The following is a 14,887-nucleotide window of genomic DNA, read 5'->3' as shown; positions in this document are numbered from 1 at the left end:
AACAAGAAATATTTTCAAATTAATTTCAGTTTTTCTTATCGCGGTGGTCATTGGAAAAACGCATTCATTTAAGCCCAGCACAAACTAAAATAAGTTTTTTTTTTGTTTAATGTTGCTTAGTAAAGACACAATTTCAACGTTCATTTGATGTTACGCGGGTCGTTATATTAGTTTCAATAATTATGGGTACATATAAGGAAATGTTGTGTTTCAAAAACTACGGGTAGTAATTAACACAAAATGGCAAGTTGTAAAGGCCTTTGAAATATTATTTATTTGATATGCATATATTCAATGTTTCTCTGTACAATCCGCGATACATTCTAATCATATTCCAGCCATTTATATGCCGATTTTCAATGCCAAATTATAATCACTAGATATATCTGTTATCCTAATCAAAAATGTTATACGCTTATGAACGAGACATATTTTGAAAATTAAAATAAAGCATGTAAGAGAGCTGTGCCGAATCCAAATTATACTTTAAAATAAAAATGTTTAATATTTTTAGGTAAACAAAATTTAAGAAAAAAAAATAACGAATAAATTTTTATGGCAAAAAAAATTTTTTAATTTTCTTTTTTCCAATTATTTTTAAAAAAAAAAATTTATAAAATTTATTAGTGAACAAAATTTTATAATCAAAAAATTATATTTGGTGAAAAAAAAAATCGGGAGTAAAAAATATTTTTCTTAATTTTGACCCATTGTAGGTCCGAATTACTTATATACGCCGTTGCAAAGGTCTTTGAAATATCTATTATTAGATATCCATTTTAATGAATTAGTAATCCAGATATAGATCCACCTATTTTGGATCTATATCTGGATTACTAAGTCATTCGAGGTTGTTCTGGTTTTTTCCTTATATCTCAGCCATTTGTGGGCCGATTGTCATGATTTTAAATAGCCTGATATATTATGTATGTAAGTTATTTGGGGGCTAGGGAAAGTTGATTTCAACATACAGACGGACATGGCTATATCGACTCTACTATCAATAACGATCCAGAATATATGTATATACTTTGTGGGGTCGGTCTCTTGAAAATATTGCTGCTGTAAACGAGAATTCATTAATCCGGCATAATTCTTAACAACATCAAATTTCACGAAGCACTACCCAGCGAATTTTGACAAAATACCTTCATGCGTACAAAATTCAGCAGACCATGGAAAGCGCCGGCAATTCGTTCAATGGGTAATGAATAGGGTATTCGAATTATTCGATTTTTCTCTTGTTCGAATAAAACGAATAAGAGATTTTGAATTATTCGAATAATTCGATCACACGTTTAAAATTAATCGAATTATTCGAATAATTTAATTTTTTTAAAAAAATAAAGAATGAAGTTTTGATGTCGGTTTTTTAATATTTTATTGTTAAAGAAAAACAAAAAATAACGTTAAAAATAACAATTCAAGTATTGATAATGTTAAAAAAACATTCGAAAACAAAGTCCATCATTAAGTTTTCAACAGAAACATTCTGATCAGATTAACACCAGAACAATCTACAAAACAATTGACTAGCAAACCCTTTAGATTCCGTTTTGGAGCTATGCTTTAAAAAATTTGAGCTAGTTCGACTGATCCTGAATTCAAATACAATATAAACGTATTAAGAACTTTTTTATGTCGTTCATTAATTCGGGTTTTAAATTGAGTAACTAATTTTTTAGTAAATTAATTATTCACTATTTCTAAATTATTTTTAACAATTAAAAATTTATTACCATGTTAGACAAAGATGTTCAACGATGTTGAAAATCATATATTAGACGAACTCCATGCTTTTCTTGCAGCAAAACGTTAGTTTGCAATATTTGTGTTTATCATTCGATTTATTAAATATTTTGCAACACATATGTACGCGGTTAATAACATCACTTATATACATATATTTTAAGATCATGGCCTTCATCTATTTCAATGTAATCTTTATAAATGTCATCCTCAATATCACTTTCCACGGCCGTTTCAAAATCACATTCTCCATCACATTCAACTCCACTTTAATCTAAGTTAAAATTTTGATTATTAATCTAATATTTCGCAAGCTAAATAACAAATATTTTATTCCGTACCTATTATTTTTCTTTGGTTCAAGTCCTAATTTAAACATTTTGAAAAATTTGTTTTTATAATTGTAACTTCTTGCAGTAATATTTATATATTTATAGAATGAGCTATCGGAACATTCATCTACAGTGATCGAAAGTCCCTTTGTCTTTAGTTATTTGTCTAATTTCAGAAACAATACAATTTTTGTGAGTCATTATTACTTATTTAAATTTGAAATTATGAAAAATTTTAAGCAATTTAATAAATTTAAATATATATGAACATTTATTCGTTTTATTCGATTATTCTACATAAAATTGTTCGAATTATTCGTTATTCGAAAATGGCCATTTTTAAATTGTTCGATTAATTATTCGTAAGAATACACAAAATTGTCGAATTTGGGGCTCAGAAAATCCTCATGCAATCCATGAGAAACAAACGAGCAACTTTTGGTCAAGCGGCCTGATTTGGCCTTACTTTTTTGAAGATGCGGCCGATAATGCGGTAACTGTGAACGGCATTCGTAACAGGAACATGATAACGGAGTTCTTGTGGCCTCAACTGGACGACATGTGGTTTCAGCAAGACGACGCAGAACAAGTTATCTCAAGAAATTATGATGCTAACTGGCCACCAAGATCATGCGATTTAATGCCGTGCGATTTTTTCCATTAGGGTTTTATGAAATCTCGGGTTTATGCGAATAAACCAGAAACAATTCCTGAACTCAAATCTGAGATTCAACGCGTCATCGATGAGAAACAACCACATCACTATAAAAAAGTTATGGAAAATTTCATGAAAAGTGTAATGGCCTGTCATTAGAACCGTGGGGGTCATTTGACGGATATTTTATTCCATACTTAATGGGAACATGTCTTCTTTACAAGCCTGTACAAAAATCACAACTATCTCAAAAAATAAAACGAAAAAATGTATTCTTTAGTTAAATTCACTTAATTTTGATTGGAATAAACATTTTCAGTCACTTTATTAGAACATTCTCGGAGTGCCGATAAGAAACGATGGTTTAGGTACCGGCTCGGTTCGGCCTCTCATTTTTTTTTTCTCCAATTTTTTCTGTTGTGGCTGAATAATGTTAGTTGGGCTAAGAAAAATTCAATTATTTAAATCGTTATTCAATGGATATAATCGAATTATTCGATTGGGAACAATCTACAACCAATCGGGTTTATTTGTGCAAAAATAATAAGACGAAAATGTATGAAGAAATCTGGGAAAACCTGTTTCAACGGACAGGCGAATTTACAAAATCGTTTTCGCTATATATAAGGATCCTGAGCAAACGAAAATGTTCGAAAATGTGTGCTAAATACATTGTAATTTGAAAAGGTTTCCTTTCGATTCGAATTAAGGAGTAACCCCCCTGAATATATCGATGGTCAAAGGTTGACACCTCGTAAAAACTATTTTTTTTCCAAATGATATAGGAATCGTTTGCATCATTATCACATCTTGGAACAAAGAATTAAAATTTATTAAACAGCCCGTCGCCCTACTAGAGGTGAGAGTAAAGTGTTCTTTGTTGTTGTGTTTTCTTCTTTGCATTTAGCGGTCGAAAGAAACAGTGATGTTGTGTTTTTTATTTTGGTTTGGTTTCTTTTATTTTTGTAGACCGGATGAACGTGCACAAACGTAAAGATGCATTTAAGATTCTTCCGATTGGTCATTATTGCTTTGGCAAACTGCAATGTGTTTATTTTTTTATAATTCTTCTTTTTTGTCTTTGGCTTTGTCAATGTACGTTATGTTTTTTTCTTTAATTTTTATTTTTTTTTTTGTATTATTTTGCGCAACGATTTGTCTTTAAAGACCAAGTTTTAAGCCGCTATTTGACTACATTTACGCTTTGCGCGTCTCTCTTTTCTGCTCTGCTGGTGCAATGATCGGCTGCCTCGAACTTAAATGCTTTTGTGAGGTAATGCAACATTTGATTGATCTACTCCTGACATCGGCATGGATGGAAAATGACAAACGAACAAACGTTGAAATTATCGGTGAGTGGCTCATAACCTCTTAAATACAAATAAGCGGCAGCAGCAGCGAACTGAACAGAACAGACCAGAACAGCAATCGAAAGAGACCCAGTTTAAACTGTCAAACTAATAAAAACAACTATGTATGTATGTATGTACTGCCACTAGTAGCAATACGAACAACAATAACAACTGGTTTTCTTTTTCGGTTTCTTTCTTAGACTAACAATCTAAATACCTTGTAAATGGTTGAATGAAGATGCCAGCAGATGTTATACTCGTACGGCCACTCATGCCTCCAAACACACATTCACTTCAACTGCAAATGCAACTACAACCACAACTACATCCACTAACAAACACTCCTTGACGTTGGCAATATGGTGGTTTCAAGGCTACTTTGGTTTCCTCTCCCTCTTTTGCCTTCCTCTTGCATTTGTACTAGACGCATATTAATTTAGTTTTCCTTGGTTCCCTTTATACGAGTACGTAGTTGCAATAAAAGCAAAAGAAAAAGTGCTGGACTAGTTTGAGTTCTACTTGCTTCATTATAATCCAACAATCAATACTGCAAACATACACTGACTCACTCACAGAATATGTTCGTTCACAAGTACGAGTAAATACATGTCCTGTAAGTTGACTTTGCTGAAATTGAATTAAACCATTTTTTGTATGTTTTATTTATTTAAAATTGAAAATGTGTGGCAAAGATGTAAATACGAGTAGTTTAATGTAAAATACTTTGTATGTACTTGATGTTGCAAGAACGAGTGTGTGTGTGTGTGTGGCTGTAGAACGTCGTAGTCGTACACATTTGGGTTACACATGTTCAACAACAATACGCGCTTTTACAAAAAGGTGAAACGTTAATCGAGATGTAAGTGTTGTTTATCGATCAAATACAAATATTTATTATTTTGACTATTTCTGCCGACGCGTCGCGACGTTGGCAGCGTAAATACAGAGTCAATAATAAACTAATGATTTGGTTCAACTGCAATTTTATACAAATGGACGGTATCTGGAAAAATTTAAAATAGAAAATCTCAATGCAGTTATATTGCAGCATAATAAAAGTTTTACACAAAAATCCTATTTAGCATCACACGTTTTATAATGCAAGTGATTGACAGATGAAAACCTTACAGATCACTGCATCAGTGATACACAGAGATTAACTGCATTTACAACAGCCAAAGTCTAACAGATTAGTAAGGCTGAATCATAATTCAGTCTAAATGACCGAAAAAAAAAAAATTCTTCGGTGTCAACTGATTTTCGAATTATTCGATTGGGAACAAATCACAAAGCTTATAAAGAAATTCCTAATAGCCCGTAGGTTATCTGGGGAAACCTTTAGCGAACATCGCTAAATCGACTCCGCTATGTAAATATAAGCATCCTGAATATATTGATATAAATGATGTAGGAATCGTTTGCCATCTCATCTTGGAACAAATTATTGTGTACACCGAAACAAATTTAAGTTTTTTAAGGATTTAATGATGATCATAATAAATTGTTCAAGACTTTCAAACGTTTTCTTGTAAAATAATGATAATGAATAATAATATCCCCGATAATTTTGAACACAAACATTAATGAAATAACTAGTTCTAGATTCGTTATAAAGAAGGGTTATTGGTTTTTTAATGCTTTCATAAAACTTTTACTGAAGATGACAATATCAAACAAAAACCATTGACCGCAAAGACAAACTACAATTAGTTAAGGAACTGATATATTTTGTTCTGGATATTATATATTTGTTTTACAAGAAGAACGCTAAACACTTCTATTACAATATCAGATCGATAATACTGAATTCAAATAAAGTTCAAACTAAATTTATACAAAAAAAATAAACCTAAGGATGTTTATATTCCCGATTAGATTGGCTAATACAATTTTAGTACCCAAAAAGAAACTATTTCATTAATTCTGCGATTAAGTTTGCTGATATCAATAAATCCGACCCGGAACGGTGCTTGCGTTCCTTATTTAAACTTTTCATTGAGCAGCCTGATAGAGACATACGATGTGTCGTTCGCAAACTTCACAACCTTCCAGTGTGGGATTTACACGCCAACTCCTAGTTGCAGAGACCATAAACATTGCCAAACCATTCAAAAGTTATCATGAAACTAAAACTTGGGAAGCATAAAATGCTTTGTTTCAGCATCGCATTAACCACCATTGCCACTCAGATCACATACTAGGGCTTTAATCCACTGTGAAAAAAAACGGTACTCGTGGCGTTAGATCTGTCGAAGGCTTTCGGAATATTCTGCAGTCTACAATGCCCAACAACATTATCGTTTACCTCCACAAGAAGTAGAACTGATTTCATATGGCGGGCCATTACGTAGGTAAATACAAAACGGCATCTCCAAAATGCTGCTTTAAGGACTGTGACGGACAGGATGCAAATAACATAGGAAAATCTGACACATGAGGAAACGAAGGTTATCTTAGTCATGGAACATACAAAAACGAACACAGTTCCTCCTCGAATGTCATCAGAGGAGTCATCCCAGCTGCAACATCATACATTTGGTGTCATCCCTGAGGAATATCAGGTACGGCATTCACATAGAGAACCGTTCATATACGGCAGCTTTGAACGAGATCCATTGAAATATCAACAATATCGCGGTCGTTGGATAACGCTAGCAAGTCGGACTTATAAGTTGACTCCATGACCTCCATGACATATTTAACTGCCCTGAATAATGTTGTTTATGTTTCTCAGCACTATTTATTCATAGAATTAAAGATGCCGAAGTTGCACCAACCTAATATGGCCTGATCATATTATATCTATTTAAACTGCAACAACAGTGCGTCAAGATTTTTGAGCATTATTTTTTTTTTTGACTTAATAACGTTTTTCTTACATATGTATTTTATCTTATTAATAAAACCAACTAAAGATGACAGATGACGAAATTTGAACAAAACATCCATGTGGTCCATATAATCAAAAATCATGTGCTTAATAAACAAATTAGTAACAGAGAGTAGCAAGGATTAAAATACGTTTGAATGTGAATGTTTCACAAAAACCCTACTATTTTATTCTATGTGTTCATAATGTAAAAATGTTTAAAATTATTTTCAAAAAACTTAAAGTACAAAATAATTCTTGAGTTAGAAAGTTTATTATAAAGTATAATGTGGTATTTTTCTATACTAATATAATGGACAACCAACCACCCACACCATTAGTTTGCCAAGATTTCAAATCAAGAAACCAACAGAACAAAATAATGAAAAGTAAAACACTAACTAAATAACTACTGCTTAAAAAACTTCCAATTCAAAATACTCAATTTAACTGGAAACCCCAAGAACATGTAAAAAAGTAGAAGCCGAAAAGCAGTGAAAGAAATAAACCTTTATGTTTTCCTTCTTGTGTTTTACGAATATTCATGTACGAATAGCAGGGAGGGAGTTTAGCAGCAGCTAAAGAGTGCGGTTGTTTGGAGTCTTATTGTTTTTCCATTCACTGAATTTTCACATAATTTTCTAAGAAAAATATTTTTTATTAACAAATTCATTACAACAATATTGACACAATGCCTGCCGCTCTGCGAAGAGTGAATGCGCCATGGCAACAACAATAACAAGACGAATAGAAAGACAGTACTGGAGTATCGGAAACCAACTTAACCACTTAAAAGCAAAAGCGGAAAATATGACAGAGGCAGTAGCAGTAGCAGTAAGAAATAGAAAATGAAGCAAAAAAAAAAAACAGCAATTTTAAACAAAAGGATGGATGCCAACGGCAACTCTTCAACAGCCATACCTAAATAATATTATAAATGGGTTTTTGTTTGATTTTTTGTTCTGGCACAGGTTGTTCCGACGGAAGGTGTTATTTTAGGGTAGAGCAAACTCTATCGGATTTTAAAATGTTATGTGAGTCTGTAGAAAACTGTAAGCAATCTAAATAACAATGATTTAAAACTGTGTCTAGTGAGTCCGACTGCAAGGTTTGCTACCAATTCGAAACGGTTCAAATATTACGGTAACGATAATTTGGATAATTTTGGTATTTTAGCGGTAACCGTTATTTGCTGTTTTATGGTAACAGTATTATAACGGTAATTTCATCCTTAATTCAATTAAAAATTAATTAAAACTAGAATTATATTTTATAAAAAAAAACAAGTAATAGCGCTATATTCTTGTGCCGAATATTATATACCCTTTAGAGTGTCCAAAAAACCGGTTTCCGGTTTAACCGAAAAGGTGTGTTTTTGGAAAAACCAGTTTCAATTTTTATCTTTTAAAAAAACCGATTGTTCGGTTTCGAATTTGACTTCAAAAAACCGGTTAACCGGTTTATATTAAATTTCTATTCAATATGAAAAATATGCTAATTTAACTGTTTGAATTCTTATATATTTTACGAAATATTGTCAAATGCTACAATTTTCTATAAAATTAATCAATATTTTTAAAAATGCTATCATAGTTTTTCGAAAATATGTTCAAATGAGCTTTTTTGTCTTACAAAAACCGGTTTTCTTAAAACCGTAATGTTAAAGAAAACCGCAACCGGTCGAGTTTCCAAAGATGAAAAAACCAGTTGACCGGTTTCGGTTTTGGATACTTTAATACCCTTTACCAAATTATACTTCAAAATAAAATTTTTAAATATTACCTAAAAATATTTAAAATTTAAAACAAAATTTTTTTTTTTTTCATTTTTTGTAAAAAAAAATTTTTCCAATTGTTTTTCTAAAATTTTTGGAATTTAAATTGTTTTCTGTTTTTCCAATTTTTTCTTCTAATATTTAGCGAAAAAAAAATTTTGGTGAAAAAAATTCGGGTTAAAACTTATATATACCCCATATGCAGTATTGGTGTATGACTTAAAAATGCTGGATTTTTTAAAATTTTTAGCTTTTATTTTGAAACATTTGCAATATGAATTTATTCAAAGTATCGGCCATTTGTAGATATGACTTGTTTCCATCTTTCTGGCAACCGAGCCAAAAGAACTGCTCACCTTTTGAGGCCAAGAACGAATCTACCCATTATCGGGTACTCTGTTCCAAGAGAAAGATCGATCTGCATCGATCGATACAAATATTATTCGAAAGGGGCATGGGCAATAAGGCGGGTGAGGACAAACTTCCCAACCACGTCATTCTAAATAGTTTTTAACGGAATTGTAACATGTGGCCTAGAGTTGTTGTGATGGAATATTACGGCTTAATGTCTGGCTGCATATTCTAGACGTTCTCTGCTCATGTGATGGTCTGGCCAGATTTCTTCAGCTCAAAATAGATAGGAACCTTTTGGTCACTTGGCACCATTGATATTCAACTGGTTGGCCGGGCTTCACATACAATCTCTTACGCTTTGGGTTATCTTAATGGATCCATTTTTCATCGCAAGAAATGATTAGGTGCAAAAATTATTTTCTTTTATAGCGTTCAAGCAGCATTTCAGACATACAAAATTGTCTTTGATGATCTCTCAGCTTCAATTCGTATCCAATTTCTTAACTTGACACATATTATTTGACCATTTTAACATGAGAATTCAAATTAGTGTAGCATTATTCAAGCTAAAATATGGGCCATTAAAAGGGCAGCTAACTGTAATGTAAAATAGAAAGGAATATGATGTCGGGCAAATGTCAAAATTTTGAACCAGATTTTGCTTTTTCAGAGCATAAGTCGTTTGTAATTGCTCAGGTAAACCCGGTTCTTCAAATGGGCTCAGAGAAAACAGTCCAACGGCTGTAAATCACAAGGCAGCCAATTTATCATACACCAAGAATTGTTTGGCCCAATTCTTGATATTTCATTACTTGACAGTAAATTTACTTCTTAACCAAAAATTAGTCCACTCTGTATTTGTTCCTCTTTCCAAACAGCGCCAATTTTGACATTTATTTTAGTTTGGTATCAGTATTTAGCTATGTTCAATAACTAAAAGTTGTTACTAGTTAGTAACAATTGTTACTGGAAAAGCGTTCATTAACTCAAAAAACTTGCAAGTAGAGAAAAAATCAAGAGCGTATACATTTTAGATAGTGTTCTATCGTTGCAAACTATTACAAGTTCTATTTTGAACTCGTTATATTTCAGCTTATATATCATATGTTTTGTGTTAATGTTTATTTATTTACAATTTTATTTTTGTGGTGAAAAAATATCAAAAAGAAAAGAATTTTCAATAAAATTTAAGAAAATGTGAGTATTTATACATTTTAAAAGGAATAAAATAAGAAAATTGTGTGTATAAAACAATTGTTACTGGAAAAGCGTTCATTTACTTTTTACTATTTTTGAGAATTTAATTCTCTCGTTGCAAGTATTTACTGGGAAAGTAAAACAGACCTTTTATCTAATCATACAAATATCCAAAAATAATTCGAATACATTTTCAATGTAGGTACATATGTCTAGAAAATTTAATTTTGTAAAATAATAACTTGGTGAAACACCCTTTATGTGTATCAAAGACAAGACAAAGATGGTAATTTTACAACAAATCCTCTATTAACGACATTATAAATTAATTTTTACAATTTACTATTGAATTTCAAACTATTATTGCATAAAATTACCCAAGTTTCTGAAATTTTATAAGGAGTAAGTTGTATGGATGGCAAATTCAACTGATTTAATTAATAATGAACCTAGATATTTATCCAATTGTTAGTTCTAAGGACAAATCTTGCTCTGCATATTAATAAATTACTGTCTTTAGTAGAGAGATGTCTAAATTGTAGCCGTAAAAATAGGCTGGTTTATGAAGGTACGTGCATACGTATGATGGCTGTGTAAGTCTAAAACATTTCTTACAAAGACCGACAAGAAGGCATGTTTCAAGAAACTTTTCAAAGTTAATACAAAAAATAAAATATCTGTAATGTTGTATGTACGGGTAGTAGTAGTATATTACCCGAAAAAAAGTACATAATGAAAAGAAAGACAGACAGACTGGAAAAAAAATCAAGCAAGCAAGCAAGCAAGCAACCAACCAACCAACCAACCAACTTAACAAACGGCGACAAATTGCAATAATGAAAATGATTTCGAAATACGTGGTGGTACTTGAACAAAAGTATGGATTGGATGAAATAATACTTGGTGTGCTATCAACTGTGCTAAAAGGAAATTATTTACTTATAAAGCGGCAAAGACGTACCAAAGTATGTTAACGATCAAAGAAAGTATTTCTTCAATTTTATGGGGGAGGGGTAGTAGAGGAAAGCTTACTAGTTACTACTACGTAGAACAATTCGAATGCTGGAATGGAATTGTTGTTGTACACGAGTTACGAAATAAAAGTTATGTAAATTATCAAATTTTCATTAAATAATTTTACAACAAATGTACAAATGTAGAGGAAAAAACACAATGAAACACAAAACACTCAAACACAAATAAAAACATTCGAGTTGGAAAAATGTTTTCGAAGAATCTTGAAAACAAGATAAACTTTTTATTTTAAAGGAAAAATTGTTGAGAGGCGCGAAACAACTCGCTTTTTTCTTGTTTTGAATTTTTCAGGTACAAAACAAAATCGTTTTAAAAACATCATTTTTTTTTATTTTTGAAAATTCACAAACATATCGTTGTCGAACAGTGGTTTTGGAAAGCCTTTTTTTGAGTTCCACATACAAAATTGCAATGACTTTAATGATTAACTTCCCTAGTACATACCATCTGCAATACATAGAAGTAGTTTAGTAATGGCTGGCTTATTGCAAAGTGGCATTAGGAGGATACAAAAATGTTCAATAAGGAATCGAACATTTCCAAAGGTTTTTTTGTTGTCATACAAAATTTTAAGCTACTTAAAAATTAAAAAATCTCTTTGGTTTGTCTTTTAGTTTCTAATTGTATTTCAGAAATTTACAATTAAATTTCAAAAATTTCTATTAGTATTTTAGAAATTGCCATTTATATTTCTATTCTTAGAATTTTCTGAAATACAATTGGAAAGATTTTAAGTATAAATTAAAAAGTCTGAATGAAATACAAAAGGGAATTTCTGAAATACAAATGGAAAATTCTGAAATACAATTAAAAATTTCTGAAGTATAAATGGAAACTTCTGAGGTATAAATTAGAAAATAATGAAATATAATTGGAAATTTCTGAAATTAATTTGAAATTTTCTGAAAAACAATTAGATACTTCTGAAATACAATTGGAAATTGTGTAGTTTTGTTTTTATGCTTTCTGTTCGTTATATTGAGCGTAAAATTTTCAAAATCTTCGCTATATAAGGTTGACAATGTTAAAAATTTGATCGTTTGTTTGAATTTGTTTGTGTTTTCTCACCATTCGTTATATCGAGAATAACATTTTAAATGTTCGTTATATAAGGTAGTTAATGTTAGGAATTAGGTCGTGCGTTAAAACGTATTTTCGTTAAAGTAAGATTCGTTATACCGGGATTTTCCTGTACACATTTTATATAAGAATCCCTTTTTTTAAGGGCCTTTGGTTTTTTTAATCGCTTTTACAATAGGTGTCTAAACAAGACAAATTCATGTGCACACACAAAATTTTTCGCTTAGTGAATAAATTGATGGTTAGACTTCAGCTAAAATAATTTTGTCTTGAACACAAACGTCATTAATTGTTATAATAAATATTTGACAATTTTGGAATAATTTTAGGTTGTAAATATCTGCTACGACAAAATGTAGGGACTTACATATTTTATTTCTTTAATCTTTCCAAGGTTGGGATTTCAGATTCTTTATTATAAATTCAAATCTAATTTCATATTGTCCTCGAAACCACTGTACATTCAAACAAAACCACACTAAATATAAAAATACATTAATACATAAAAAAACGCGAATATTCAAAAGATACCTACTTTTTGTTGTTTTGTTTATCATCTATCAGATCCGATTGAGCTTCATTTACGTCGGCAAACAAAACAAACAGCATCCCAATACAACCCAAAACTCAAAAAAGAAGAACAACTACAACAAAACAAGCCATCACAACAACAACATCAAGAGCGGGCCAACCAAACCAAACCGAATGGAAGGAACCAACTAAAATTTGTGCACGTAGATGTTTTAAATCGCTGATAAAAACAGAACAAAGTAAAAAATCGCCCAATACATTTATTTGATACACACAGTGCTACAAACAACACGATACGATAATACTTACTTGCAACAATAGCAAAAACATCAACAACTTTTTTGAGAATCGGCAACAACTCGCAACAATCACAACAACTACTTATAAACTGAAACACAAAATGAAACTTCATCATACAAACCAAACATTTTAAGAAGACGAAACGTTCAAACACACACACAGTCGCCGCTCACTCACATCCATACATACATATGTACATCTTTAAATAATACTGACCAAAAACAAAAAAAAAGGAAGGACAACAAAAACTACAAAGTGCAGATCGTTTTGGATCGGTTCGGTATCTTTTGAACATTTTCCAATGGCTGTAGAGTCATGGGAACCAAGTTTTTACATTCCACAAATGCTTCTGTTTTGCTGCAACTAAACAGCAGCAACAACTACAAAAACAACAGCAACGAAATATTTAGTCAACCAGCCAGCCAACCAACCAACCAACGAATGAAGAACCAACCAGCCAGCCATTTAGTCATCTCACTGGCAGCTAAAAGGCAGCTGAATATAACAAACATTTAAATTGAACTTTTTCGAGAAGTTGGTTTGTTTGTTCAGTTCTGTTCTTTTTTATTTGGATTTTGTATGCTTTTTGTCGGCTTGCACAGTGGTCGGTCGTTCTTTCATTCACAATTTGAGAAAAACCAAAACTTTGACAATTTTAGTCCAAGCAGTTTGGAAATACAGAGAGTTTAGCAACATGTTGCCAGAGAGGTCAGCAACATGTAGGTAAGGTGGTGACATTTTTGGGACATTTCTTCCCCGTTGGATATCCATATTGTCTGTGTTTTTTCTCGAGTAGATATTAGAAATTTTCATAAACAAAAATATCTTTCTTGTGTTGTTTTGCTCACAAAATGGGGTATGTACCTATCTAATAGGGTATACAAATTATTCGAATTTTCTGTTGTTCAAATAAAACGAATAATTCAAACAAAAGATTGCAACATGTTCAAATAATTCAAATATGTAATATAAAATGTTTTAATAGGAAATAAGTTGATAGAAAATATATAGCCGCAACACGTTGCTAGAAAATAGAATGTTTAACCAAATGTTGCTAGAAAATATGTTGCAGAAACATGTTGCTAGATAAAGTCTTAGCAACATGTTGCTAGATAAAGTCTTAGCAACATGTTGCTAGATAATGTCTTAGCAACATGTTGCTAGATAATGTCTTAGCAACATGTTGCTAGATAATGTCTTAGCAACATGTTGCTAGATAAAGTCTTGCTAAATAATATGTTGCTGCAACATGTTGATAAATAATATGTTGCTGCAACATGTTGATAAATAATATGTTGCTGCAACATGTTGATAAATATTATGTTGCAGCAACATGTTGCTAGAAAATATGTCTTAGCAACATATTGCCAGAAAAAAAGTCTTAGCAACATATTGCCAGAAAAAAAGTCTTAGCAACATGCTGCTAGAAAATATGTTTTAGCAAAATGTTGCTAGAAAATATGTCTTAGCAACATGTTGCTAGAAAATATGTCTAAGCAACATTTTGTAAAAAATGTCTTACCAACATGCTGCTAGACAATATGTCTTAGCAACATGTTGCTAGATCATTTCTTAGCAACATGTTGCTAGATAATTTCTTAGCAACATGTTGCTAGATAATGTCTTAGCAACATGTTGCTAGAAAATACATCTTAGCAA

This window comes from Calliphora vicina, chromosome 5, assembly GCF_958450345.1.
Source record: "Calliphora vicina chromosome 5, idCalVici1.1, whole genome shotgun sequence".
In the NCBI taxonomy this organism is placed as follows: domain Eukaryota; kingdom Metazoa; phylum Arthropoda; class Insecta; order Diptera; family Calliphoridae; genus Calliphora; species Calliphora vicina.
This window is presented reverse-complemented; position numbering follows the sequence as displayed.